Source organism: Glycine max, chromosome 16 (genome assembly GCF_000004515.6).
Source record: "Glycine max cultivar Williams 82 chromosome 16, Glycine_max_v4.0, whole genome shotgun sequence".
In the NCBI taxonomy this organism is placed as follows: Eukaryota; Viridiplantae; Streptophyta; class Magnoliopsida; order Fabales; family Fabaceae; genus Glycine; species Glycine max.
In genome coordinates this window covers 18,254,125-18,258,933 of record NC_038252.2, presented here as the reverse complement: position 1 = coordinate 18,258,933, position 4,809 = coordinate 18,254,125, and the positions used below count along the sequence as shown (strand labels likewise).

Genomic DNA, 4,809 nt, shown 5'->3' with positions numbered 1-4,809 from the left:
GCCTATTTGAGGATCCACCCTGGTCTTTATTAAACTGGTTGCCAAGGTGTGCGATGTGTCATTATTTCCTCCTATTTCTTAACCCTTTTTGTCACCATTTTAATTACTGATTAGCCTTAATTGTCAAATTAATTATGCAGTTTTATCATTTGGACCTACTTGACTAATTTTGTGTTTTTAATTTAATTTCAGGAGAATTATAAGCAATTGGGCTTGAATCCGGAATTGGGCTTGGAATTGAAGAGAGCAGACAATTTTATTTTATCAAATCTTATCTTATCCAGATTTTATTTCATCTAGATTTTATTTCGTCCAGATCTTATTTCATCCAATCTTATCTTATCATGTCCAGATTTTATTTTATTTTGTTTATGGGCTTGGACTTAAAACAGATTTGTAAGCTTTAGGGCTGAGGACCTATATAATAGCACCAGAGTTTTAGTTTAAGAGTTTTTGGAGGAGAGAATAATTTTAGGGTTTTTTGCAATTCCATTTTTTACTGTTCATGCACACTGTTCACGTGGCAATAAAATTTGTTTTCTGCAATTTCTTTTTCTGCTTAATCTACAATTTCGTTTTCTGCTTCAATCTGCAATTTTGTTTTCTGCTTCTAATTGCAATTTCGTTTTTTGCTAATTAATGGAAGGCTAAGTCTCCAGCGTTGTTTTCTCTTAAGGATCAAGCACAGCTCTCTTTGAGGTTTTGTTATTACTATTGAATTCTAATCAGTTTTTCCTCTTCACCAATTGCTCTGTATTTGTTGCTATTAATCCATGCATGCTTAGTGCTAGATTAATTGTCTCTGTGCTTAATTTACGTTCATGCTTAATGATCAGTTTCGTTCATGATTAATTGGTGTATGTGTTTCTTAATCACATAATGATAGCCTTATGTTAATATTCGCTTAGTAATTTAATTTAGGGTTGGATTAAGTGGTTGAACTGATTAGGGATAAATCCTCGTAACCTAGGATAAGAGACTTGCTTGTGAATCAAGGGGAAACAACATGTTTTAATTTTGTTATTTCTTTAATTCGAATTTGCTTGCGGTTTAATTTACAAAAACAAACAACCCCCCCCCCCTCAATTCGTTATTGTTTTATTACTATCTGTTATGAACGTTTGGTTGACCATTTCTCATTGGGAGACGACCTAGGATCACTTCCTAGATATTGCATTTTTAATGTTTATTTGATTGGGGTACAGCCTCGATCAAATTTGTAGTCGTTGCCGGGGAGCAGTGGGCCAAAGGTTCATAATAGTGTTTAGTTACTTTGTTTTGTGTAGCGTTCTGTTTTGCATTTCAGTCGCGTCCCCTGTTTAGCGACTATTTTTAGCGACTGTTTCAGCTTTGTGTGTTGCTGTGAATAGTGATTAGCGACTGGGAGCTAGCGACTGATTTTGTAATTTAATTAGCGATTTTTGTTTTGATAGTTAAAGTTTTTATTTTTGGCTGATTTTTGTTGGGGTAGTTTCTTTTGATCCATATTTTGTGTGAAAAATACCAGGAGCACTTGGTGTGGCAGTATTTGAGAGAGGCAAAAATTTTGGGAACTTGTTTTTAGCAAAACTTAAAACGGCCATAACTTTTGCTCCGAGTATTATAATGACTATTATTGTATATGCATTTGGGGTAGAGAAAAATTTCCCATACTATGAAAACCCGCTTTAGCTGGTTGGGGTCTCCCAAACTCGAAAAATCAGCCGTTTACTAAGTTTTTTTTTCAAGTATTATTGTCCTATTTTTCTAAAGTTGGCCTAGGTAGTTTTCATAGTTAGACTTTGAATTTTTGTTTGAAATTTTTTGTGCTATCTTTTCATCATTTTAGGGTGTTCCTCACAAAATTTCAGCTCATTTGGATATCATTTGACTATAGTTGTAGTTTTAACCCTCCCCTGGTTTGAAAAACACATGATTTGCTGCATATAGTGCATGACTAGGGGAAATCCAGGTGATTTACAACCCTTTGATCCAGAAATAGATAGAACCTTTCATAGATTAGTTAGGCATAGTGTGCATCCTGACCATTCTATACATTTTGAGCATTTTGAGTATTTTGTTGCTGGTAATTCTGAATATTTTGATTTTGAGCAATCAACTACTAATTTTCATATTGAGAATATTGCTCAACCTCCACCTCATGAGAGGACTCTTAGGGAGATGGCTGCACCTGATTTCACTTATGAAAGCTTGTGCATTCAATATCCTGATGAGGGTGTTCCATATGTTCTCAAGACTGGACAAATACATTTGCTGCCCAAGTTTCATGGTCTTGCAGGTGAAGATCCTCATAAGCATCTTAAGGAGTTTCATATTGTTTGTTCCACCATGAAGCCCCCTAATGTCCAGGAAGATCATATCTTCCTAAAGTTTTTTCCTCATTCTCTGGAGGGAGTGGCAAAAGATTGGTTGTTCTACATTGCTCCTAGATCCATCTCCAACTGGGATGACCTTAAGAGAGTGTTCTTGGAGAAATTCTTCCTTGCATCTAGGACCACTACCATCAGAAAAGACATTTCAGGCATCAGGCAACTTAGTGGAGAGAGCTTGTATGAGTATTGGGAAAGATTCAAGAAATTGTGTGCAAGCTGTCCTCACCACCAGATTTCTGAGCAACTCCTTCTGCAATATTTCTATAAGGGACTTAGCAACATGGAAAGGAGTATGATTGATGCTGCCAGTGGTGGAGCCCTTGGTGATATGACCCCTACTGAGGCTAGGAATTTGATTGAGAAGATGGCTTCCAACTCCCAACAATTTAGTGCAAGAAATAATGCTATTGTCCTTAGAGGAGTCCATGAGGTGGCCCCGGATTCATCTTCATCTGTTGAAATAAAAAGCTTGAGGGAAAACTTGATGCCTTGGTCAACCTCGTAACTCAGCTTGCCATAAATCAAAAATATGCATCTGCACCTGTTGCAAGAGTCTATGGTCTATGTTCTTTTGCAGATCACCATACAGATCTTTGTCCTTCTTTGTAGCAATCTGGAGTCAATGAGCAACCTGAAGCTTATGCTGCAAACATTTATAATAGACCCCCTCAGCAGCAAAATCCACAACAGCAGAATAATTATGATCTTTCAAGCAACAGATACAATCCAGGATGGAGGAATCATCCAAATCTGAGATGGACAAATCCTCCACAACAACAACAGTCTGTCCCTCCTTTCCAGAATGTTGTTGGTTCAAGCAAGCCATATGTTCCTCCTCCAATGCAGCAACAGCAGCAACAACAACAAAGACAACAAGCAACTGAGACCCCTCCTTAACCTTCCTTAGAAGAGTTAATGAGGCAAATGACCATCCAGAATATGCAATTTCAACAAAAGACAAGAGCCTCCATTCAGAGTCTGACAAATCAGATGGGACAGATGGATACTCAGTTGAACCAAGCTCAGTCCCAAAATTCTAACAAATTGCCTTCACAAACTGTGCAGAATCCAAAAAATGTGAGTGCCATCAGCTTGAGGTTTGGCAACCAAATTCAAGTGCCTCCACCAGTAGCAGCACCTGCACCTGAACCTGTCAAGCTTCATTCTACACCTGAAAAAGATGACGAGATAGTTGAACAAAAGAGAAAGCTTCCTAACAAAAATTTTCATGCAAGTGGACCTTCTTCTAGTAATTCTGAATTACAGCAGCCTCCTATCCCTCTTCCATTCCCACCTAGAGCAATTCCAAACAAAAAGATGGAAGAAGTAGAAAATGAGATCTTGGAGACCTTCAGTAAAGTAGAGGTGAACATACCTCTGATAGATGCCATCAAAAAGATTCCCAGATATGCCAAGTTTCTAAAGGACTGTGCACCCACAAAAGGAAGCTCAAAGGCAATGAAAGGATTAGCATGGGCAGAAATGTGTCAGCATTGATAGGTAAATCTGTTCCTCACATTCCTGAGAAATGTAAGGACCCAGGTACTTTCTGTATACCTTGCATTATTAGGAACAGTAAATTTGAGAATGCCATGCTAGATCTAGGAGCATCAGTTAGTGTCATGCCTCTGTCCATTTTCAATTCTTTATCTCTTGGACCTTTGCAATCTACAGATGTGGTGATTCATTTGGCAAATAGAAGTGTGGCTTACCCCGTAGGTTTCATAGAGGAAGTGTTGGTTCGGGTTGGTGAACTTATTTTTCCTGTTGATTTTTATGTTCTTAATATGGAAGAGGGATTTTCCCATGGTTCAGTTCCAATTATTTTAGTCAGGCCATTTATGAAAACAACCCGAACCAAGATAGATGTTTATGCTGACACATTGTCTATGGAATTTGGTGATATTGTTGTTCATTTTAACATTCTTGATGCCATGAAACATCCATATGAGGATCATTCTGTTTTTCGTGCTGAGATAATTGATTAGATTGTTGATGATTATATGTTTGATTTTGATTATGTTCTTCATGGTAGGAAACATCCCTTTTTATTTGATCTGCATACTTGTCATTCCTTATGCATTGAATTTGAATCTGAGTTTGAATTTGATCCTATATCTGATTTTTATGCTGAGAGTGAATTTGAATTTGAGTCTAATTCTAATTTTCTGGGTGTTGTGCCTCTTGATGTTGATTTTTTAGAGTCAGAATGCACTAACCATGTTGCAGGAAGTACATCCACTTCTGACTTGCTTTATGAGGTACAGGCTGAGGAACCCTCCTCTTCTCCTACCCTGGTTCCTCCCACTGTTCAGCCATCACCCACACCAGAGTTTAAGCCCTTACCAGCAACCCTCAAGTATGCTTACTTATAGGACAAGGAAAAATTTCCAATGATCATATTTTCCTCCCTTGCTGCTGAGCAAGAGAGGAAGTT

General features: G+C 37.8%; 1 non-coding gene across 1 annotated transcript; it reads right to left on the bottom strand.

Moving 5' to 3' along the window:
• Nucleotides 1–2,499: 2,499 nt before the first annotated feature.
• Nucleotides 2,500–2,606, bottom strand: LOC112999864 (small nucleolar RNA R71). The gene has a single exon (XR_003265082.1). It is a non-coding gene; the product is annotated as a small nucleolar RNA R71 (small nucleolar RNA).
• Between the last annotated feature and the right edge of the window lie 2,203 nt (nucleotides 2,607–4,809).